Source organism: Equus asinus, chromosome 13 (assembly GCF_041296235.1).
Source record: "Equus asinus isolate D_3611 breed Donkey chromosome 13, EquAss-T2T_v2, whole genome shotgun sequence".
In the NCBI taxonomy this organism is placed as follows: domain Eukaryota; kingdom Metazoa; phylum Chordata; class Mammalia; order Perissodactyla; family Equidae; genus Equus; species Equus asinus.
In genome coordinates, this window is record NC_091802.1 from 6190034 (window position 1) to 6216238 (window position 26205).

Below are 26205 nucleotides of genomic sequence, written 5' to 3' on the forward strand. Positions count from 1 at the left end.
AGGTACTATTATTAATTTTTTAGGTATGATAAGACTATTATGGTTATTTTTTTAATAGTTTTTTTTGTTCCAGTCTTTTTTTTATTATGGTAAAATATACATAACTTACCATCTGAACCATTTTAAAGTGTACAGCTCAGTGGCATTAAGTACATTCACATTGTTGTGCAACCATTACCACCATCCATCTCTAAAACTCTTTTCATCTTGTAAAACTGAAACTCTGTCCCCATTAAACACTGATTTCCCCCTCCTTTTCCTCAGCCCCTAGCAACCACTGTTCTGCTTTCTGTTTTTATGATTTTAACGACTCTAAGTGTCTCATACAGTATTTGTCTTTTTGTGACTGGCTGATTTCACTTAGCATAATGTTGTGGTTATTTTTTTACAAAACATGATGGTGGGGGAGTGATTATGGTTTAGATGAAACAAGAATGGCCATGAGTTGATAATTGTTGAAGCTGGATGATGGGTATATGGGGATTCACTGAACTATTCTCCCTTTTTTTGTTATGTTTGAGATTTTCCATAACAAAAAGTTAAAAATTACAGTATCCCTCTGTCCTCATGGCCAAATTCACGCAGTAGAACTTTTTTCCCAAATGAAATCTCACGTGGAAATTCAGTCTACAAAATATAGGTTGAAGGACAGCTCTTCTTATATGCCTAAGGCTGGAAACCCAGGGCCCATGGCTCTGACTTCCTTGTAACCTCCTTGTCCTGCCTCTTGGCTTCCCAAAACTCTAGTTCTCTCTCAGAACACTGCTGGTAAACAGATTGACTTGTAGGAAGTGGATAATGAGTGATAGCCCTGCCAGTGATATACTTGAACTTTCTCCTCATGCCCATCGATCTCCCTCAAAAGACAAAGAACATATAGCCAGTACTGGACATCATATTTATCTTGACTTAAAGTCAAGTGAGGGCCCTGGATTCCTTCAAAGTAGCTGATATCAGGATCCATAGGCAATAATCATTCTGCAACCATCATCATTTTCACTGAAGAAAAACACGCTGCATTTCTGTTACACAGAAAATAATTTCTTGAACATGTTTTACTTTAAATTTAGCCTTCTGCAGTGAATTTTAATGTCCAGGAAAAATAAAAGTACACTGTAAATGTATTCAGAGTATTTCTCTATAGTCTTATATAACCATGATACATTCATCAAAACTAAGAAATTAACATGCTATAATGCTATTTATTGAGCTACAGACTTTATTTGGAGTTCCTCAGTCTTTCCACTAATGTCCTTTTTCTGTTTTAGGATTCAATCCAGGAGACCGCATTGCGTTTAATTATCACATCTCTTCAGTCTCCTCCAATAAGTGACAGTTTCTTCATCCTTCCTTGTCTTTCATGACCTTGACACTGAAATGTGCTCATTTAAAAATCAAAGTGGTCACACTCTCCTCCAGGAGCGGGATTCCATGAAAAGTCGGGGGCAGTCAGCTCTTACAGAAGGTAATCTGTCCGATGACGAAGACGTTTTCGAAGCCGGGACACCCCCTTGCCCTTTGGAGCTTCTTTCATCCTCCACCTGCCTCCCCTTCTTATTTCCAATCCAGTTCGTCTTCCTGCTGTGATTCAGCTGAAATGACTATTCGCTATTAACGAAGAGTTTCTGTCTACAGGCCAAATTGGTACTTGCTGGTTACCGAACAGGAAAATGCAACACACAGCCAGAGTGAAAGGCTTTCAATTGGTTTTGTGGAGAAGGCCACTCACTACCTGGCCGCTCTGCATCTGCCAGCACATGAACTCTGCTACAATCAACCATGGCACTGGTGCTTGAGAGACTTTTAAACCCAGGGCTGCTAAACCACTCACATTTCAAAAAATAATACTACAGCCAAACACAAAACAAACCTGACTTAGCTAGCGGGAAGTGAGGCTTTATTGATGCATTCGCCTTGTGGTCTAAAATGGGATTTTAATAAATTTATGCTCTGGTAGACACATTCAGAGCCCCAGTATTTTATATCTGGGTTGCTGCCCTCCTGCCAAGGCTTAGCACTCTTCATCTCCCTCAGGGTCCCTGGGAAGGCGAAGTGTACGCTTATCACTACTTAGAATGCTACTTGCCTTGGGGGCTCTCTCCACAAATACCAAATGTGTTACATCTAGTGTGAACAGGTCAACTCGCTCTCCGCCATCTCTGCGGTTGCCTTATTTTCGTCAATAAATTTAAAGATAAATTCTCAAGTTGGAAATCACCATACTCAGATGCAAATACAGTGAAGACTCATCCATCCAGACTCCACTAATTCCAAATCCGTGATGATTCTTCATAAAAGGTAGAACGCTTTAAATAAAAAATTGGACATTACGTCTTTTTCTATGAATTTTTAGTTTGCTCGGGGGTAAAGTAAATCTATTCAGATGTCAGTAGCTACTTCAAAAGAAAGATTGATCTTATGAAATTGAAGATTTTTCTAATATACTTTTGGATCCAGAGATTTTTGTGTGGTAAGGGATTCTGACATTTGATATATTATAGTGTGATGGTACAATTTATTACTTGGTTGATAATAGGTTCCATCTTTGAACATAATGGAGCCACTTCTTTAAAACTGATATACAGTGTAGAAGTTTTACTGTCAGCTGAACTTTCTCCCCAATTGCATTCTAAGCTGTTTGAATTGAAGGATCGTGCATTTCATATTTTTTGCATCCCTAACCCACTCTCTCAGTCGTTTCTTCATCATGGGGCTCAGAAAAGTGCCTAACACATAGGAAATGCTCAGTAAAACTTTTCCTCGAGTATTTGTGAGACCTGATTATTCTGAACATATGTGTTTGAACCAGTTGAAAGCAGCTAGATCAGCTCTTGTTAGTGTCTTATCTATCTAGTTTAAAAAAGTCTCTCATTAAATTGTTTGCTTTATGTTTTGCAATGTGAGTATAGTATCAGGATGATTTGACTGCAAGTAACTAAGAATCAAACAAAAAATGGCCTAAACAAAGAAGCAAATTTATTACCTCATGTTAGAAGAAGTTTGGGGGTTGAGTGGGTAAAAGGTTTTTGATTTAGAAAGAAACTTGACAATAACATCCCAGACCATGTCCACAGTGGCAGTGACAGCCCTTCATCCCTCAGGCTTGCATGATGGCTGCAGCGGTTGCAGCAAAGATAGCCTCACAGAGCAGTGTTCCAAGACCAGGGAGGGCCTCCTTTCTTCTCTCACTTTCTGGAGGCTCACAGACTTCTCTTCACGCGTCACTGGCAAGGGGAATGGATTTATCCCGTGGGTGCAGACAACTAAGATACATCCCTAAGCCATAAGGAGGCCCAATCTCTGGAAAACATTTGGCACTCAATTCATAAACCAAGCTGGCACCCTGGCCAGAAAGAGGCGAAAGTAATAACCATTCCGTATGGACAACAGCGTCTGCCACAAGTCACATGTCTACTGAGGAAAGCTGATAGACTATGTAGTTCTGTGTTGTCTCTTTGCCTTTTTTTTTTTTGAGGAAGATTGGCCCTGAGCTAACATCCATGCCCATCTTCCTCTATTTTATATGTGGGATGCCTGCCACAGCATGTCTTGATAAGCGGTGGCAGGTCTGTGCCAGGGATCCGAACTGGTGAACCCCAGGCCACCAAAGCAGGGTGCGCAAACTTACCTGCTGTGCCACTGGGCCAGCCCCTGCCTTTGCCTTTTTCATTTGATAAGAGTCACTCATGTTGCCCTCTGTGACTTTCCTCCTTGATAACATAGCCCAGGTTTTGTTCAGATACAGAGGATAATATGCTAAAAGAGGATGGTCCCAGTCCTGGGGGATGAATTAGCTGTGGATGTAACACAGTCACGGCAATCCCAATTCCATTTGCCAATGAACAGTTTAGGAATGTCCATGTTACCCAGTTCTGGTTACTGAGATGGAAGAGACGTTCTCTTGAGGGGTTTCTGGGAAAGATTTTTCTACCTGATGAAATGAGAGATGGACAAGGGCACAGCTTCTCAACCTGCTTTCTGCCTTTGAGCTTGGTTGTGTGAAGACATGATGCTTAGAGTTGCTGCAGCCCGCTCACGAGCTTGGAGTGGAGCTAGGAATGGACATGTTCCTAACACACAGGATGGCAGAGCAGGGCGGTCGACAGGGCCTGAGTCTGTGGATGTTGCTGAGCAACTGAATCAGTCGTGTGCTGCCTACCTCCAGACTTCTTAGGTGAGACGGTAAAAACTCCCTATTGTTTAAGCCATTTGTGGATGGCTATCGCTACTTGTTGCTGAAACCATTCTGATGGATAATCTTCTTTCTGGAATATAACTGCAAAGCCCTTTATTCTGGTATATGTACGTAAAGAATGTAAAAGTTTTTCTTCTTTTAAAAAAAAAGAATAGATGAAGTCTGCCTCAGGCAAAAAGACAAACAGAAAACATACATGTACATATAATTGAAGCACAGTAAATACCCATTTTAAAAATGAAGAAACGTTCTACAGGTTACTGCCATGGTTTTCCCAGGGAATGTATTTTTTGGATACTTATCTTAACAAACGGTATTTCTTTAGCACTTCTGGGAGCTCTGTGTTCATGTCCTCCCTAGAAAATGCATTTCTGCACATTTTTCTGCTGCTTTGGGGTCTCAGATGTTCCTGGAAAGAATTACTTTTAACTTTCCCGGCTTTTCCTTCTTTGACTGTTAACTTGCCGTTGCTAGCCAGCTATCAAGCATTTGTCCAAAAATATGTTCCTTCAAAACCTTCCTCTCACAGTCCATCAGTACACAAGGCAGTTTAAACATTTCTCTGTAACATTCCACAGACTGTTCATCTTTTTACCTAAAAAAAAAAAACAAAACCTTTTAATATACGAACTATTTGAAACACATAGCAAAATCCAGAAGGTTGTATGACAAATAATCATGTACTCAGTACCCTTAGCCACGTACTGTTATTAAATCAGGTTTAATATATGTTAGCATGTAGCCATTTCCTTATAGGTAAAGCTATAGATTTATCTCTGTCCCTTCACCTCCTTTCCCAAAGGTAACCATTGTCTTGATGATAATGATAATGATGGTGATAAAAACAGCAGATTTACTATATGCCCGCCATTACTCTAAGCACTTCACATACATTAGCTCCTTTAATGCCCACAGTAGACATATAACATAGACACTATTATTATCCGCCATTTTATGGATGAGGGGCTGAGGAAAGATTAGTTAGGTAACTTGTCCAAGGCCCCAAAGCTGGTAACCAGAGGAGCCAGGATTCCAGCCCAGGCAATCTAGATTTCCCATACCACTGTTATAACTGATATTGCTGTGCACCATTACATACTGTCTCTAAGTACATATGCATCCATAATAAAGATACATAAGATTTATTTGTTTATTTTTTAAAAAGTATATGATTTGATAGCATTTGTGTTTTTTCGTATTATGAACCATGCTGCACTGAACAGTCTTGTATGTATCTCCTTATGCGTGTGTTGCTCTGTGGCAGATGTCTAGAAGTCAAATTTTTCGTTGGTATGTTATACACATCACCATCTTTTTTTTTCAGCTTTTCCAAAATTTTTCTTTGAAGTAGTTGTACCAATTTGCAGCCATGCCAGCGCTGTGTAAGACTTCCCAGTTCCTGATAGCCTCACCCATTCTTGGTATTATTGGATTTATTTATTGATTTTTGGCTATTGATTGTTGCCAATTGATGTGTGTGAGACGGTATTTCATTGTTCTAATTTGCATTTTTCTTTGATTACTAGAGAAGTTGAAGCAGCTTTTCATTTGTTTATTTGTGCTTCCTTTTTTCTTGGATTGTCTTGTCTGATTTTTAGGGAATTTTATCATATTCTGATTAAATAAAGCCAGTTATATGGATTGTAAACACCTTCCCATGGTAGCTATTTACCTTCCTTTTGTTGTCAACCTGATTCACAGAAGTTCTTAGTTTAATATTGTTATATTCTCAATATTTTATTTTCTCAATATGGTTTATGCTGTCGGCATCATAAATAATATGACAGTACTCAGACGTCATCAAGATATCCTCCTAAATTTCTAAATTTGGCTTTTCACATGTAGCTGATTTCTGTGTATGATATGAGGTAGATTTCCAGTTTTACTCTCTTTCATATGAATAGTTGGACCTATCTTTTTCCCCATGCTGATGGCCCAGCATTATTTACTGGCTACTCTTGTTCTTTGCCCAATGATTTGCAATGCCATCTCTGTCATATTCCAACTTTCCGTATCTAAGTGGTTCTGTTTCTAAGTCTCTGTTATCTGTGGCAACATCACACTGTTTAAATTACTATAGCTTATAATAAATACCGGTATTCAAAAGGACACCCCCCTTTTTCTGTTCCTCTTCCTCCTTCCAAGGCCTCCTCTCCCTCCTTTCACTTTGCAATTTTTTAGCCTATTCTTGTCATTCTTTAAAAAACTCTACGGAGATTTTTACTGAAATTGTATTGAATTTATAGGTAAATTTGGTGAAAATTGCAGTCTTTGCAATATTGAGCCCTCCCATTCATGAATATAGTGAATCCTTTCTTTCTTTCCCCCTTCACTAAGGTTTGGTTGCTTTCTCCATAAAAATCTTAGACATCATTTGTTAGATTTATTTCTGGGCACCTTAAAAGCTTTTATTGCGATGGTTAATAATGTCCTTCAACAATAACTATTGATTTTTGTGTATTGATTTCTAGAAAATTTGCTGAACTTCCCTATTAGTACTAATATTTATTTGTAGATTCTCTTGCATATTCTATGTAAACATATATTCTATGTACTAATTACATTATCCATTTTTCCCCAATCTTCAGCTTTTTGTGTCTATTGTGCTTTTTAAAATTGGGGTATAACTACCAAACAATAAAATGCACAAGTCGTCATTATTTCGTTCACTTAGCTCTGAGAACTACATACACTTGTGTCATCAAGGCCCCAGTTAAGATACAGAGCCCTTCCGTCACTCCAAGACGTTCACTCACGCTTCTCTGCAGTCAGTTCCCACCTCCCAACCCTGGGCAACCAGCAACCTGCTTTCTGCGGCTATCAATTAGTGTTTCCAGTTCTTGAACTTTACAAAAATTGAGTCATAAGGTATATGTTATTTGGGGACTGACTGCTTTTGCATAGCACAATGTTGTTTTAAGATTCATTTATGTTGTCACTTGTATCAGTAATCCATTCACGTTTGACTAATTATATTCCATTCTCTGGCTATTCCGCAATTTGTCCATTCTTCTGTTTAGAGACATTTGGGTTGTTTTGAATTTTTTGCTATTATGAATAAGGCTGCTATGAACATTTCAGTCTTTTAACTTTCTCTTTTATTTTCTTATGATGTTAGCTAGGACCTCTAGCGTAACACTGAAAATAGAATAAAGAGGTATCTTTATGTTTTTAACATTATTAATTACAACATTTGCAATGGGTTTTTGAAAGATATACTTTGTTAAGAGAGTTCCCATCTAGTCTTAGTTTGCTTAAGAGGATTTATTTATTTATTTTGGGGAGGTATATTTGTTTAATCAAGAATGATTGCTCAATTGTATTAAATGCTTTTTCTGCATCTATTGAAATAATTTTTCTCCTTTAATCTGTTAATGTAATGATTAAATTAATTGATCTTCTAAGGGATTTTTACATTCTTGGATGAATCTTAATTACGAGTTAAGTAATTACATGGCCAGATTTTTAAAATAATATGTTATTTGGTATGTCTGTCTCTTTGTTCATGTAAGAAAGTGGCCTACAGTTTTTCTTTCCAGTTTTGTTTCCAGGTTTAATGGCCTCATAAAATGAGCTGGATAGCTTTCTTCCTTCCTCTATTTTTCTGAAGCAATTTTATGATATTAAAATTATCCATTTCTTACCTGTAAAACCACCCAGGCTTGGCGACTGTGTTTGTCTGTGTGTTAAGGGAGGGCGGCAGCGGGGGGCACGTGGACCGATGCAGTTTCTTTGATAGCAATGTGTAGGCTCACGTTTTACATTTCTTCCTGAGTCAGTTTTGTTGTTATATTTTTCCAATAAACTGCCCTTTTAATCTAAGTTTTCAAATGTGTTGGCATTGCTTGTAATATTTATCTTTTATTTTTCTACTGCATCTCTCTTATGTTCTTTCTATTCAGAGTATTGTTTACTTTTATTTTAATTTCTCGTCTTTTGATCATGTTAGCCAGATGTTTGCCTATTTAATTTGTCCTCTAAAAGAGCCAGCCATTTTTATCCTTTTGTTAATCTTGACTGTGTCTTTGTTTGTAACGTTATTAACTTCCGCTCTTATCTTTATTAGTTCCTTCCTTCTAATTCCTTTGGGTTTACTCTGCTGTTCTTTCTCTAACCTTTGATTTAGATACTAAGTACACTCCTTTTCAACCTTTCTTCTTTGTCTAATATATGCATTTCAAGATATACTTCAATTGTTTACAGTCGTGTGCTGGAACCAAGTGTAGCCAGCTTATATTGGTTTGTGAGAGTTGATTTTAGGTATCTTCTTCGCAACTCCACACTTCGTGTTGGTAGCGTAAAACAGACCTGGTGGGATATTTACATTACAGATATTGGTAAATGCCACAAATCATCACCCCGCTCCCCCAACCCTCCACACCAACCCAGAGAGCCTGCTGGAAAACACTGACCAACACAGCACCACTTGTTCTCTAGATCTGATATTTAGTGTTTGTATTATGATTTGGTTCTAAAATTCCATTATTTCTTCTTTACTTTTTGGTTCCTTAGAAATATTTTTTAAAAATTTCCAAGCATATTAAATCATTTTTTTATTGTTGTTGATTTTTAATTTTATTGTGATGTAGTCTATAGGACATCAATTCTTTGGCATTTTTTGGGAGTTGGTTGATAGCATACTATATGGTCAATTTATTTAAAATATTCCATGTGTACCTGAAAACGTGTGTTCTTTAATTCTCAAGGTTCCGCATATATCCCTTTGATCAGCCTGTTAATTATGTTGTCCAAATTGTCTCTATCATTACTAATTTTTTGTCTGCTTAATCTGTCAATTCTGAGAAAGGAATATTCTATACTGATTTGTAAATTTCTTTTTGTTTTCTATCAATTCTTGCTTTATATATTTTGAGGCTAAATTTTTAGCTACATATGTGATTATTACATCTTTCTGATAAATTTTTCCTTTTATTAATATGTGTCCTTAGTAGTGTCTTTTGTCTTGATTATTCTTTTATCTGATACATATGTTGACATAGTATCTTTTTTCAGTTAACATTTGTCTGGTATATATGTTTCCATCCTTTATCACTCACCTTTTCACTATATTTAAGATATATTTCTTATAAACAACGTATAGCTACATTTTTTTCAGATATAAATTTTTCTATAGTTCAATTAATAGGGCAATCTCTTTACATTTATTATGGTTGACTAAGTTTTTCTTTATACTCACTCCCCTTAACTTTCTGCCTTCTCCTGCTTGATGAAGAGGGTTTTTGTTTATTTATATGAAATATTCCAGATAAGAATAGAGCCCAACATAGGTATAATGAACTCCATGTACCCAGTACTCAGCTATATCAAATTTTAACACTATGCCACATTCGTTTCAAAATTATTTGTGTGAGGGGCTGGGCCCGGTGGCCAAGTGGTTAGGTTTGTGGGCTTCACTTCCATGGCCCAGGGTTCAGATCCTGGGCGGGTACATGACATGGCTCATCAAGCCATGCTGAGATGGTGGCCCACATAGCAGAACTAGAAGGACCTACCACTAGAATATACAGCTATGTACTGGGGGCCTTTGGGGAGAAGAAGAAAAAAAAAAGATTGACAACAGATGTTAGCTCAGGGCCAATCTTTAAGAAAAAAAAAAAAAAACTATTTGTGTGTGTGTGAATGTTTGTTTTCTTCCTATATCTTTGAGCTTCTCTTTGGAAATTATGGATTCTATTCCTATTTATCGTACGGTAGCCATTAGCTTGTTACATACATTCATGATGACCTAAGACAAGGACCACAGAGTGCTTTAATTCTAATCTCTATTGCCCATCCAATTTGCATATTATGGCTTTCTAGTGTTTTATTTTTAAATAATACCCTCTAAATTATTCATTATTTCTATTTTTGATATTTTGAGTCAATGTTTATTTAGCTTTACTTGTAGATTTACCAACTATATTGTTTGCCCAATTGTAAGCATTTTATTTTTGCTTTCTTTTATCGGTGGCAAACCCTGAGAGCCCCTTTCTGAAAATGTCTTTATTTCACCCTCACTCTTCCATTATAGTTTAGCTGATAATAGAATTTTAAGTTACTGGTTATTTTCCCTCAGTACTTTGAAGCTATTATTCCATGCTTCTAGCCTCTAATGTTACTGTTAGAAATTCTGTTGCCATTTAGGTTATTGTATTATTAATAATTTATTTTTTCTTCCTGGATATTTTGGTGTCCTTAGGTTTCATATAATTTTACTACGAGTCTAAATTTATTTTTATTTATTATGCTTAGACCTACTGTGCTTCTTTAATCTGAAGATTCATTTTTTAAATCAATAATTAAGTTCTCAACTATTACAATTATGACCACTGTTTCTTCCCCATTATCTTTATCCTCTCTTCTGGAATTCCTATTAGATACATGTTGGATTTTTTCAGTCTACAGTCCATGTCTTTTAACTTCTCTCTCTCTCTCTCTCTTTTTTTAATATTGGCTCCTGAGCTAACATCTGTTGCCAATCTTCTTTTTTTTTTCTTCTGCTTCTTCTTCTCCCCAAATTCCCCTGTACATGGTTGTATCTTCTAGTTGTGAGTGCCTCTGGTTGTGCTGTGTGGGGCACCGCCTCAGCGTGGCTTGATGAGCAGTGCTAGGTTCATGCTCAGGATCCAAAGGGGTGCAACCCAGGGCCGATGAAGCAGAGTGTGCGAACTTAACCACTCGGCCACGGGGCCAGCCCCCTAACTTCTCTTTTAAATCTCTTGTCTTCTAATATCTTTCAATCTGTGTTCAGGGCAATATATCCAGATTGGCTTCCAGTTCATCAATTCTTTTTCCACTTTATTCTTTCTGTACCACTTAATACTTTTTTTCATTCGTGTCACTTTGTGTCCTCTTTCAGGTTATTTTTCAAGTATTTTATGTTTTTGGGCTCTTGTTTTTATGTTTCCTATTTCTGTTGACTTTCATTCACAATGAATAATTTCCTTATGCATTTTGTAATTTGGGATTATAAGAGGGACTTTATTTTCCTTTGGGAATCTGGGCCGCCTGAGTTTTCAAAAGATCCCTCCAGTGTGTTTCTGTTTTTGTCTTCTGAACGCCCCAGAGCCAGCACCAGCCCAAGAGCAATTTTACATTACTTTTCGGCTCAAGGGTCTCTCACACCATGAATGCTGTGTAGAACAAACTCTCGACACACAGGCCTGAGGTGTTGAATTTTCAAGGGAGAATTATGTATTGATTTAGTCTTCTAATTTTCCAACTAGAGTCATGGTTGTGATAACTTCCATATTGTCTCTCTGGACCAGTAGGCAGAGTTTATTAGTCTCAGTTTTGACTGAGTTAGCAATCCATCAAAGGTCGAATTCCTAGGTAACCAGGTCAGATAACTACCCTCCAATGGCTAGACCATCAGCTCATGCAGCTGTGTGGCCCTCAGCTCTTTCCTGGCTTTTGACATGTGGGCTTCTCTTCCTTTTCTTGAGCATAACCATAGACTTTTTTTTCATTATAATAAAGTATACATAACATATACTTTACCATTTAACCATTTTAAGTGTACAGTTCGGTGGCATTAAGTACATTCACATTGTGCAACCATTACTACTTTCCATCTCCAGAAGTTTTTTCATCTTCCCAAACTGAAACTCCATCTCCATTAACCACTAAGACCCCATCGCCCCTCTCCTCCAGCCCCTGTAGCTACCCTTCCACTTTCTGTCTCTGTGAATTTGACAACTGAAGGTACCTCACATAAGGACAATCATACAGTATTTGTCCTCTTGTGTCTCTATTATTTCACTTAACATAATATCCTCAAGGTTCATCACTGTTGTAGCATGTGCCAAAATTTCCTTCCTCTTTAAGATGGAATAATATTCAATCTTATTGATACGTATATGCCACATTTTGTTTATCCATTCATCCATGGTTGGCTATTTGGGCTGTTGCCACCTTTTGGCTATTATTGTGAATGATGTTGCTATAAACATGGGTGTACGAACATCTGTTCGTGTCTCTGTTTTCCATTCTTTTGGGCATTTGTATACCCAGAAGTGGAATTGCTGGATCATATGGTAATTCTATGTTTAATTTTTGGAGGAATTGTCATACCTTTTTCCACAGCGATAGCCATGGAGTTTTAAAAAGTTGTGCTATGTTACCCTGCATTTCTACATGTTATCGATGGAGGCTATGTGTGGTGGCCTTGTCTGCTATCTTCCCAGAACCAGAAGTCCTCCCTCCTTTAGCTGATATGATTTTTTTTTCATATTGCTCCTTCCTTTTTCCTACCCAAAGTCTTTCTATGATTATTTCAGGTCCCAGATACCCAGATATTTCAGGTCCCAGAATAGCTAAGCTACCACAGGTCTGCTTAGGCAAATATGTAGATACAGATACAGACATTATTTGCTCTTCTACCTTTCTCTCCACGTCCGTCCGTAAGTCCCAATGACTGGGTGTGGCACGTGGGGCTGGGTGAAGCAGAGGTACTGCTCTTTCATAAGTTTGGAAAGTACGTCGTCTGTCAGAGGGAACCACTGCTGTGAATGGATTTGCTTTTACTTACAGGTTTTTGGATTCTTCCCATATAAGAAAATATCTGATCACAAAACTCTGAGCTGTTTTTTCCACTTAAATTATGTGTCCATTCCAAATGTATTTCATAAGCATGAGTTTGCTAAGCCTCCTTTATTAAAAAATAACCAGGGTTTAATATAGGGTGATATTTAATGACTGAGGTAAAATGGAATTCCAGTTCTTTTGCCAGAGGTTTTTGACTTTGTTAAGTTTCTCTGAGCGTGCTAAACTCTTCTAGGGTATCCCCTTCCCTCCAGATTTTTTCTTGAACTTACTGCCATCTAGCCTTTAAATTCTTTTCTCTTTTAGAGAAAAAGATGAGCAAGTTGTGGAAAATGACATTTTCAGCTAAAAGAAAAACCTGAAGAACATTACTCTTTTATTAAATTTCTGATTATGGAAGAAAATAAAATTGTATCCCTTTGTATGAGTGCTTTAATGAAAATTATATTTATTATCTTTTTAATCAGCGAACCCTTACTGAGCTCCTTACACTGCAACAGGTGATAGATAAGCAAGACGTGCTCCCTTGTTCACAAGTAGTTCAATATCGGGCAAGGTAGTTGTGAAAACAAATAATTTCAGACTTCTATTTCTCACAGTATGGCAGACTTGAGGCTCTGACCCATCGTTCCTCTGAAAACCAAAATGCTACCCAAAACGCAATAAAAAATTTAAACACCCATACTGATAAGCTGTTATAAAAATAAGGATTCTTTACAGGTCAAAATTAAGTGAAAGTAGAAACCCACGGAGATAAGCAGAGTACTAAAGGTTATTGGCTGAATCTTGGTGACCTTAAGCTTTGTTTTCACAGCTTCAAGGGGGCAGAAGACCTGGCTTAAGGGCTGCCCAAGATGCAGTTTAAGAGGAAACCCCATCATTAAAGCTGGAACCCTCCCCCAAGGCTAGTCATGTAAAACTGAATTAGGAATTATCTCAACACCCAAGGGGCATGAGGGAAAGTTTCTTGTCTTGAAACTATATGCTGAATAAAGAAAAAAATTCCGCTTGAAACCGTGTCTACACTCATCAATTCCTCACACTGTTTTGTAGCCCAAATTTATACTAAGTGGAATCTCTGAAAAATTCTCAATCCTGAATTTGATTTAAAGTGATCTTGGGTTGGTTGTGCCCTCTTGCATCGGGCAGACAAAAACACAAATCCTCATTGGAGGATTTCTCTGAAGGAAGTCACTCTTAAATTAAACCTCAAGAAATTTCTATGGAAAAACTTCCAAAAGATAGTAATTTATATAAGAAATGCCAAAATAACAATGAAGCAAGTTGCTATGAGTGAGAGCAGCAGAAACTACAGACACCAATATCAAACACAAAAAGATTTTAGATATTGGAATTGTCAAAGACAGATGATCAAATAAGCATATCTAAAGAAATAAGGGATGAAACTTACGAGCAGGGGACAAGACACTATGAAAATGCTCAAGCAGATTTGAAAACACAAATAAAACTTCTAGAAATAAAAAATATCATAAATGAAATTTTAAAACTCACTATATGAGTTTCACAACCAATAAGACCCAGAAGAGAGAAGAAGTGAGCCAGAAAACGTATATAAATAAGTATTAGACTACATACAGAGGTAAAAAGAGATAGAAAATATTTAATCAGAGTTCCAGAAGGAGAGGAGAGAATGAAGAGGGAGAGGGGAGAGTCAATATTTGAAGGGGTAATCTACAACTAGGATATACAACTATGTACTGGGGGCCTTTGGGGAGAAGAAAAAATATATTTGAAGGGATAGATAATGGATAAAAAATGACCAGTATTGATGAAAGATACCAATTCTGAGACCCAGGAAGTTGAAGAAGTTCCAAACAGGATATGTAAGAAGAAATGCCTGCCAGGACGTACCATAGTGAGACTACGGAACACTTAAAGTCAAAGACAAGATCTTAAATGAAGCCACAGAGAAGACACAGACCACCTGTAAAGAAGCTGCTGTTTAGACCGATGCCTGACTTCTCCGTGGCAGCAGGAGAAGCCAGCATCAGTGAAATCAGATCTTCAATATGTTAAGAAAAAATATTAGTTAACTTAGATGCTGAACTGGGTCTTGAAGAAGGAGTAGGAAGCTTCAGGCTCCTTAGCGTGAGGAAGAGCTCTTCAGGCAGAGAGAACAGCAGGTGCAGACACCTCACTGTGTGTCTTGTCAGGACTTCCATGGTGCTGGAGCAGGGGCTTCGTGAGGGAAGCGGTGGGAGACAAGACCAGGCAAACGGGCAGAAAGGCACATGCCACCCTAAGACTTGTGACTATTGCTATGGACAATCTGAATTCTTGGAGGGACTTTCAGTACGGGAACACTGCTGGCCAATCCACGGAGAACGAACCGACCACGCTGACTTCTCGTGTTTCTTGTCTTTGTAATGAGAGTGATTTCTTATAATAGATGGCTCCCATCTAGATTGACCACAGGGAGAGTCTGTGCTGATAAGCTGTTATATCTCTGCCCAATGTGACAGTTAAATTAGTAAACTGGCATTCTGGTATCTACCTTGGTTTCATGTTTTCTTAGGACTTGGTCTCCCCCTTGACAAGAGCGAGGTTCTGTTCCTTCAAAGCATAAATTCTTGGGAGATTCCCAAGGCTGTTGGAGCTTCAGAATGCTTTGGAGAGTTTAAGATTGAATGTAACGGATAATGAATGTCAGCCCACAAACTCTGCTATGAAAAAAGAATTTGATTCATTTTTCTACAATTCAACCTAAATTTCTGTTTTGGGCTCTCATTCTGTTAGGTGATTGTCAATTCAGGACCTCCCCTTTCCCCAAGGGTTCCTCTGAGTTCTGATGGACCGATGGTTCTTGTGCTGGACATCATGGGTCCTCACTGACATCCATCACCCCACCTGCTTCTGGGTCTTTGATTAACTTGGGTAACCAAGAATATTTTCCCCATTTCTGTTTCTGTGTCCTCTAAAGGATTAATACTCTCTCCATGCTTCAGTGCCATTCTTGGGAGGCAACAAATTCCCTCACTGCTTATATGGTGAGTTGGCACATGAAAAAACTGGGGAGATGTCTAAAGCTCCTCTTCCTGGACATTCCACACCCAAATTTTTGCTCTGAATATTGCCACATTCCTACCCCCCAGCCAAACAATAAGGCCGGTGTCTTCTCTGATCTAAGATTCTACAGACTATTTAGATCTCTTACTCTTGCCCTCGGACTGTGTCTGGGGAGGAGAACCAGGGCCCTTTTCTCTGAAGCACAGCAGTGTCTATTCCCTCTGGAAAGACAAGAAGCCTCCATCCCGTTCTACATGATAGCAGTCTTCAAATATATGAAACAATGATCGAAATAAGAAGAAATTTTGAGTGCCTGTTATTCACTATGCACTTTACATATATTGTTCCAATCTTTAGAACTACACTTACCAACCCCGTTTGACAGAGGGGAAAACTAAAGCTTGGAGAGATTAAGTGATTTACTATTGGTTCCATAAATGGTGGAGCTGGGTTCCACCATTGGTTCCACCATTGGTTCCAAGTTCAGATCTGTCTGGCCCAGGGTCCAGTTCTAAATCTGCCTTAATCTCTTAACCTTACTGTTGATTTCTTAATTCATTTTTTTTCTTTTAAAGATTGGCACCTGAGCTGACATCTGTTGCCAATCTTCTTCTTTTTCTTTTTTCCCCTTCTTCTTCTCCTCAAAGCCCCCTAGTACGTAGTTGTAGATTCTAGTTGTGGGTCCTTCCAGTTGTACTATGTGGGACGCCGCCTCAACATGGCTTGACGAGTGGTGCCATGTCCGTGCCCAGGATCTGAACCCACGAAATACTGGGCTGCCAAAGCAGAGTACAAGAATTTAACCACTTGGCTACAGGGCTGGCCCCTTAATCTCTTCATTCTTAATCTTATCTTCTTCAAGATAGTCATCTAGAGCTGTGTCTCTTCTTTGGGCTTCCACCAAGTCTTGTGTGTATTTTTCTTTCAGCACTTGCCACAATGTATTGAAATCATTGACGTGTCTCCTAATCAGATCTCTCTAGAGCCCAGCACATTGCTTGCTCTAAAGTAGGAATGTTTGTGGAACTGATATAATGTTTCTTACACTGCTATTTATTTGCTCTATTACCACCATGTGTACCCTTTTTTGGTCCAACTGCTGGAGAAGCTGGGATGTTCTGAGCTAGTGAGAGGCGCATGACCTTGGCAAGCAAAGGTCATGTTAGGTTGGGATTTGGGGGCAGTTAGAGACCCTTCAGACTCTTAAATCTGCTACTGCGGGAAGAGCCTTATTGATTCTGGTCTGATTCATTAGGACTCATTTGGATCCCCAAGAATGGGGAAGTGCTTCACTTCTTACTGCATTTTATCTTTGTAAACATTACCATAGAACACCAATTCGTAAACTGATAGATAGGCACGTACTGTGGCCTGAATGTTTTGTGTCCTTCCAAATTGCTATATGGAACTCCTGATGCCCGATGTGATGGTATTAGCAGGTGGGGCCTTTGGGAGGTGCTTAGATCATGCGAGTGGATCCTTCACGAATGGAGTTATGCCCTACAAGAGGCTCCAGAGAGCTCCCTAGCTCCTTCCACCAGATGAGGACACAAGGTGAAGATCCGGCAATGACAGGAAGAGGGCCCTCACCAGTACTGACACGGATGGTGCCTTGTTCTTGGACTTCCAGCCTCCAGGACTGTGAGAAATAAATTTTTGTCTTTTATAAGCTACCCAGTCTGCGGTATTTTGTTACAGCAGCCCAAATGGATGGACTAAGACAGTAAATAAGAACGAACCCCAACCTTTGTTTGAAGGCATGCAATTAATTTGGAAGCTGATATATTTTTTTAATCATCTAGAGTAAAATCTGGTGCATTACTGAATCCGGATTAAGTAGAAAATCAGAATAATTTCTGTCAAAATCCCAACTCTTATTTCAGTTTGAAATTTTTAAATCAAATCAATATAGGCACGCGTTAACTGGAAAGTTTAATAGAGCTTATAATGAAGACTGCCACATCCCATCCCTAAGCCCCACTGCCTGCTTTCGGTCCTTTTATTATTTATGCTGGCATATATCTCTAAATATTATCTTCTTACTGTTACTTATGGACTTTTATGTTAGATGTTATCGTTGGCTTTCTTCTACCGGCAAAGGGAATTTCGCTTTCTTACACAACTCACACATGCACTGCCCCGCCCATTTTCTGTAGGACGGTCGTATCACACTTTTTGTTGACATCAGTGTTTGCATTATTAAGGCTTGCAAATATTATTCACAGCTGAGCATGTTGCACATTAAAGCAATTGTTCCTTTATCACACAGTTTTTGTTTCCCTAGAGTTAATGATCATCTCCCATTGGTGTTTGCTTAGTTTTCTTTACACCCATCACTAATTACACTGAACTTTCTCATTGAACTACAAAACGCCACTTGATTTAGCAGATATAGCAGATAATTCTTACGGGACCATCTTGGTCCTAGAAGTCCAATTTCCTTTCAATGCATAAAATTTTATTTTTGTTTTGTCTGTATGAAATTGAGACCATGCCATTCACACTATTTTGTGAGTGACTTTTTTACTAAGTGATTTGCCATGAACATCTTTGACGCCTAAAGTGTCCTATTTAATGGATACATAGTATTCTGTTGCATGAACACACCATAATCCATTAAACTAATTGCCCATTGTGACACATTTATGCAGCTTTCAATTTTTCACTTTTATAAACAATCCTAAGATTCACATTCCTGAAACTCAATTTTGCCTAATTATTTCCTAAGATAAATTCTAAGTATAGAATTGCTGGGTCAACCGATATATAGATTGTTAAGGATTTGATGCATATTTTCCTCCAGAAATAGTGCTGAATTTGAAAAATATTGCCAATTCTGGGCTTTATCATCTTAAACATCTTTGTCAATTTTAAATGTTGTCAATTTTAGTCTAATTATTTTCATTCACGTTTCTTTAATAACCAATAAGGTTGTGTGTGTTTTCACATGCCTTTTTGATATTTTGGTTCTATATTTGTGAATTGCCTTTTATATGTCTTGTTCATTTTACTACCAGGCAATCTTATTCCTGCTGCTCCTTCATATAGTGTCTCCACTTGAGCATGGAATTGTCGCCTTGTCAGGCTTATTCCTTGCATTCTAACTCTTCCAGACCTTTTCTCTTGCTGTTTTCACGACGCATTTAACCATCCACCCATTCATGCATCTCTCTAATATTTTATTGAACACCTATTGCAATCTTCAAGGAACTGGGAACACAGAACAAAATGATGTCACGGCTCTTATGGAACTTACACTTTAGAAAGGGAAGATGGGTAATAAATAAGCAAAAACAATGAAAAACATCAGATAGTTAGTGTTACAGAGAGGTTTGAAACTAGGTACTAAATGAGGGGATAAAAAGAGACTGTTCCAGATTTAGCAGGTAAGGAAGGTGTCCCTGAGGAGGTGACAGCCTGGGCCCTCTGAATACACAAGGGAGCCAGCCATGCAAAGAACTACATTCCAGGAGGAGGAAACAGCCAGGTAAAGCTCTGCCTCCTACTGATTTGAAATATGACCATGCTATAAGGTGAAGTCCCAGTTCTGTGAAGCCTTTTTAGATCATTTTGGCCCATAGCAAGCATTCTTTTGATTTCATATAATCCCCATCGTCTGACCTACTTATCTGTCAATTATAATTCACAGTCTCACATAAGTAATTTACCTTAGGTTTGTTATATTTTCTTCCTTGGATAAGTCTAAGTGTTTCTAAGTCTAAGATAGGGTTGAGGGACTGCATCCAATGTTTATCTGTAGTGCCCATGTTATCCGACACACCCTCAATGCTCAATAGTTGCATTTATGATTAATATACACAATTATAATCTTGCTTGCTTGCCATAGGACTGTCTAATTCAGTCTTCAAAATCCTGTGAAAGAGCCAGGGCATATATGGTCCTTGGTTCCAATGGGCTCGAAATAAAGAAAGCTGCTTCTTGCAGAATGTGAAATTAAATAGAAAGCTGAGGCATTTACTTTCTTCCTAATGAAACTTTTACAAGACAGTCAGTCAACAGAGGAGAAAATCGAGGTCCAAAATACAATTTATACAACTGGTGTTTGAAAGGGAGCAGGTCGCTACCACATGTGTGCATGTGTGCATGTGTGTGTGTGTGTGTGTGTGTGTGTGTGTGGTATTTATTTAGCATCCCCTATATGCTCCCATATATATATATCCCATATATGCATATGCTGGGGGGAAATAGAAGGGAAATTGTTATAGGAAAGAAATCTGCTTCTCAGCTTCAAAGATCGTACAATCTATCGGTGAAGAATAAATACCAAATACCAAGAACTCATAACGTTGCCAGAACCCTTAGAAACTTAAAAAACTTATGCAATAATGTAATAGTCCTGTACTTAAGGACTCAAGAGTGCTAAACACACAGCCAGGGATAAGGAAACAGATGGTTTATCATAAAGGCAATGGCAGAAGACTAATTGCAGACAGAGATTGGGTGAGTGTGTGTGTGTGTGTTCTGTTGTATATTGGACACACAGGAGCTGGAATTCCAACCAATTTCCTCTCAGTCACCATTTTATGATGCAATCCATCTGTTATTTGTGTCTCAATCAGTGATTTTCTGGTTCTCATATTTCCAGGTGTGATAACCCAGAAACCCAGAGACCATTTATGAGATAACTGTCTGGAGAAAAGGAGGCACCAAACTCAAGATGTTTTCAGTACAAAGAAGTGTGAAAATATGTTGAATGCTCCCAATCTGAGAACTAAGATACAATGTTTCACTGAGCTCTAGAAATATTTAAGAAATTTTTGGATGATTGACTCATAAAGTGCTAAGAATTGGTATATGCCAAGCCAGGCTGATGAAAAGGTTCAATAAACGAAAAGAAAGAGAGAGATCATATACAAGAAGGAGAATAAGAATATCTTTGAAACAGATAAACAATTGTGACAAGAATTGTGATAAGAACACCAGACTCTCCCATCAGAGTCGGAAGCCCAGCTCCAGAATTTGAGTAGTGTGAACCTGGGAAAATTATTTAACCTCTACATGCTTCTGTTTTCTCGTATGTAAAATGGGATTCACTTAACAAGACATAATTATTAGGGACCTGTAATGTAACGGGCTCTGTCTCAGGTGCGGGGCCTTGTTATAAGCACTGGAGAGCAGTTACTTAAGGGCTGTTATGAAGTTAGCCCATAAATGTAAAGACCTGAGAACACTATTATCCTCAGGAGATGGAGAAATACATTTTGGAAAAGAAAAGGAATGGGAAATAAGCAGACTGAAATGAACAGACTGCTGACAGAGCTAAGGAAATGATGAAAGGAAATGCGGAATGCCATAATAGAATTTTCAGTGGAATTGAAAGTAAATTGAAGTAAAGAGAACATTACCTGACAAAAATGTCAAACAAAAGCCCACGTCCAAACCCCACTTGGTTGACCTTTCTTCGATATCCCTTCGTTTTGGTGTATCTACGTGCCCACTTTGCTGCTGTATTAATTTCCCAAACATCACTTAGAGTTATGTCCACCCTCACACGCCTAATGACTCCCAACGTCTTCAACCCAAACTGTAAGTTTCTAATGTGGGCATTCAAGACACTTCCTAAAATTATTTCTACTACCTTTCCAGCCTTTTTCTCTCTCTCCCCCTACATTTTGGGTCACAGGCCCAATAATGCCTTTGAATGAGCCTGCAGTCTCTTAAGTGGTATTTGACTGTGGTGTGATCACCATTTCCTGCGTTATGCAGTTCCAACACCACAGCTATTTACGTTTACAAACTTTCCCTTTTTAAATAATTGAACAATCTGCTCTCATCAAAATTGCTTTACTTTTTTTCCCATTAGAGGTAGCAGAATGCCCCCTGCACATTAGGTGCTTAATAAATAGTAAATGCACTCCCCTCCCCTCCTCCTTGCTCCTCAGCTTCACTCATGTTGCTTGCTCTTCTTGGAATGATCTCCAAGTCATCTGTCTTCCAAAATAATAACCATCCTTCCAGGACCAACTCAAAAGTCCACTTCTTCCAAGCCTTCCTGTCCATTTCATCACAGGGGAGATGGATCTCTTCCCTTCGAAGAGTGACTTTATCCAAAGGCCTTATCTGCCGTGCTTCCCAGGTGCTACCATGCTTAATACTGTTTGTGAGAGTGTCTCATGGCTGCACACGCAGTTGCTGAAGACAATGACTGTGTCCTATGAATTTCTGTATCTTTACTATATTCACCTAGCATCTTGTGTACAGTGGGTACTCAAGAGATTAAAGAGAAATTTGTTAAATAAATGGAAGAACTGGTGAAGTCTTGAGCGGAAATGGGTCCTTGGAGGTTTGTCTAAGGTCTGAGTGGTTGAGGAGAGGCCGCTCATGGTTCCTTCGAGGCTTTTCTCTAGGCGTTCTCTGCCATCTCCCCACCTCTCAACCTGCGCAAAGAGTAAGTCTGTGTTTGGAGTAATGTGATTTAAAGGTTACATTTATTAGCAAATAGCTGTGTTTATAAACTTAGTTTGACAAAAAAGGGAGCCTTTGAAATTAATACTGTTTGCTGAAATTGAACCGTGTTCAACCAACAGTGCATACGGTCTGCTTAAGGAAATGTGCAGTCAATGTGGCTTTCACCATCTTACGCTCCTCGCTCATTCTTTTTATTTTTATTTTTTAATTAAAATTTTTTCTTGTTTTGAGGAAGATTAGCCCTGAACTAACTGCTGCCAATCCTCCTCTTTTTGCTGAGGAAGAATGGCCCTGAGCTAACATCCATGCCCATCTTCCTCTACTTTATACGTGGGACGCCTACCACAGCATGGCTTTTGCCAAGCCGTGGCATGTCCGCACCCAGGATCTGAACCGGCAAAACCCAGGCCGCCAAAGCAGATGGTGCGAACTTAACCGCTGGGTCACTGGGCCGGCCCCTCCTTTTATTTTTTGAAACAATTTTTTTAAAGCTGGACTGGAGTTTTAGGCTGAGATTTATCTATTTTGTGTCAACTTGCTGTTGTCATGATATTCTGCTTTGGAAAATTTATGGAACTAAGGTGCTGGAGCCTCAGGACCTAGATTGATCTTATCCTGTTCAGCTCAGCCCCCTCCAGGACCCCGGTTCACTTTCTCAAGAGATTCCAGAAGGCTGTGGGACCGAGACTTCTGGGTCCCCTGCTGCCTCAGAGCATCCTGTGGGGACCCTTATCCTGAGATGTTGGTGGCCTGGATTTCTAATATAGAAAGAATTTCTCAAAGTCAAAAGCTGGAAAGAGGCACTTTCTGACATGAATGATGCTAGCTTCTCCGGCCCCCAGGTTTCAGCTCCACAGAGAGAAGCCTCTAGGTAGAAGATGACCCTAGGAGGAAAAATTTATCTTAGGAAGAGAGGAACCCAACCCAGAGACTTCTTACAAGTCCTTTGGTTGGCTTTAGTTAAGAGGAGATAATGGCTCCTCCAGAGTATCTAACACTTAGTTGATGAGACAGGGATTCAGAGAATGGAAGATGTTGGAATAATTGGCTAATGATTCTGTCCAGACAGATCAGGATGCCCATCCCCAAATTAAAACAAAATGGGGAGGAATGGGCCATTACAGATGATTGAACTCAACTCTGTGAGGAGGAGACAGAATTTCAAACCATTTTGTCAAGTGGGAGTGGGCACGTAGTTGTGCGAAGTGAGAGGTCTCCTTGGGGGAGATTAGGAAGGGCTCAGCACATACGGGGTCTGAGACTGTTATCTCCTCATTTGGTCAGAGAAATGGACAGGGCATGGTGATGATAAATGGGTGTTCTTTCACAACACTCACTTGGGGAGGCTTACTTTTCTTTTTTCTCACAAAAGTGCCTCAAAATGCCTAAAGAATTCCACTTTGGAATTACCTCTGAGCTAGTTTATATTTTCTATCTCATCACTCAACAATTGCACCTCATTTTTAACCCCAAAGTAGTTTCCTGCTCAATCAACCACCTTATTCATCAGACGTGGCTTTGGATGGTTTTTGGTTGTTTCCAAAAATGAAATTTTCTCTCAAAGCTGAAAGATTTACGTTATTGAAGCTCCTTAAGAAACGTGACTTTGACGCTGAAGAACTCAAGAGGAGTTTGGGATATATTCTGGTATTGAAAAAATTCAAGTCTAGTTATTTTGCAGTCCAACCTCATACATTTTCATCCCTTCTTCACTCATATTGTTTTAGAGATGAAACTCAGATCTGTATCAAGAATTCCGAGTGCATTAATCAAAGAGTTGTGCCTAATCTAGCCATCTGTACCTAAATTTCTGCTTCTACAATATCTCTTTGAAAGTAAAAGGAAGAAAAAATGGAGATGTTTATAATTAAATCATAAAAGTGACAGATTCCACCTTGTGCTACTCTGTGCAGGCTCTGCTAACATCGTGCACATTACACGTGTGGTAGGTTACAGCATAGCTTTGTCTTCACGTTACTAGAGTGATGCATACTCATTGTGGAGAATTAGGAAAAGAAGAAAAGCAAAAGGAAGAGAATTTAAAATCATCTGTGATTCTGTCAACTGTAGGTAACTCATTTTGGTGTTTCATCTTTCCAGCCTTCTTTTGATGTTCTTTTATTTTGTGGCAGTTTTAAGTCCTTTGTTTTTTCGTTGATTGAAAAAATGACACATACAGAAACTTCTGCAAAAAATGTAAACAAAGTGAATTGTATTAACTACTAGTCAGCTCCCTCCCGCTTTCTCTATAGGCAACCACTGTCCTGATTTCTGCAAGATTCATTTTTTTCATATTTTTATCATCTAAGCCAGGAGTAATTTTTCTGTTCTTCTCTATTATTACCAGTCTGGAATCACGGATTTTTATTTAGTCAAGTGCAGTCATTACTCTTTTGATGCTCTAATCCTTCTAAGCATGGCCACGGAGCCTCTTGGGGCAGTTCCCGTGGCCTTTTCCCTCCGGCCTCGTGGGCCTGCACCCATCTTCGCCTTCTGACGCAGCAGGTTTCAGCTCACCTTCTGGGCTCCTGCCCTGAGCGTTTTGTTAAGGAGCCCTGGTTTGTGTTAGTGATGGTTGTCAGAAATCAGGATCTGGGCGCTCCCCGTATTTGCTTTTGAGGTGCCAGTGCTCCCAGGTTCTCTCAGAGAACAGACTGGGAAGTGCCCCCGCCTGTGCCCGATGGGCTTGTTTGGGGAAGCACACGCCTGTGTGTCTCCTTTACTCACGCGCTCTCAATGCTTCTGCACCAGATGGGTGGGTTTTCCACACAGCAAGTAATTGTCTACGGCACCAGCCGAGTGTCCTATAATTCACTTCAATTCTGACACTACTTGGAATTAGAATCTGATCCCACAACTTGAGGGCTCAGTCCTACAAGACTGAACCCACTTCTGACACTAACTGCAAGTATCAGGTTGTCCCCTGAATTTCTGACCAACTGGCTTAAATTGAGTTTCCCACACTTGCCCCCTAATATTTGATAATTTGCTAGAATGGCTCATAGAACTCAGGGAAACACCTTTACTTTTTTTTTTTTTTAACAAAGGATATAATAAAGAGTATGAGTGAATAGCCAGTGAAGAGATACATAGGGCGAGGAAGCAGAAGGGTCTCAAGTGAAGGAGCTTTCATCTCCATGGGGTGGGGTTGCACAATCCTCTCAGCGGGTAGGCGTGTCCACTGACCTGGAAGGTCCAAACCCTGTACTTTCAGGATCTTTATAGAGGCTTCCTCACATAGGCATCATCCATCATTAACTCAATCTCCAGCCCCTCTCCCCATCCCGGAGGACGTAGGGTGGGGCTAAAGGTCCCAAGCTTCTCATCGTGGCTTGGTCTTTCTGGCAACGAGCCCCCATCCAGGAGCCGTCCAGGAGCCCCTCCAGAGTCACCTTGTTAGAACAAAAGACACTCCTATCACCCAGAAAATTCCAAGGGTTTTAGGATCTCCGTGTCAGGAACTGATGCAAAGACTAAATATTAGAACAAAAGATGCTCATAGTGCTCTTATCACTCAGGAAATTGCAAGAGTTTTAGGAGCCCTGTGCCAGGAACCGGGAACAGAGACCAATCTATATATGTTCTATTATTTCACAGGGCTCATAGCAATATCTCAAATTCAAATTTAGCATTCCTATTTTTCTTAAATTCTTTGATTTTCATATTTGAATTTCTTTTCTCTTATATCCAGCCTTTCTGTGTGTGTGTGTGTGTGTGTGTGTGTGAGATATGCTTGACAGTTTACAAAATGATCACTGCACAAGTGGAAAGTTCTGGATAGGAAGCAGGACAATGCTGTCATGGCAACAAGCCCACACTGGTGTGGGAAAATGTGTGGGGTGAATGTAGAAGGTCCAGGTCGTTTCGCCACCAATAGTAAAGAAGGCCTGTGACAGGCCCGGCCGGGATGAAGAGGACCCGCTTCCTGGGCCTCATGTGCCTATCCGCCTGTGGAGCGCCTAAGGAGGATCCCGTCAACTTAATGGGCCACACTTCTGACCTCCAGAGAC

General features: G+C 39.3%; 1 long non-coding RNA gene across 4 annotated transcripts in view; it reads left to right on the forward strand.

Annotated features, from left to right (window-relative positions):
* Positions 1-26205, forward strand: part of LOC106845780 (uncharacterized) — a 108812-nt gene that overhangs the window by 28337 nt on the left and 54270 nt on the right. For 2 of the 4 annotated variants that reach the window (XR_011493552.1, XR_011493551.1), the window contains exon 2: positions 1269-2298. This is a non-coding gene — a long non-coding RNA (uncharacterized lncRNA). Of the gene's footprint in view, positions 1-1268; positions 4815-20372; positions 22040-26205 lie in introns of those variants that run through there. The other 2 variants (XR_006512146.2, XR_011493550.1) reach the window with 2 other exon arrangements.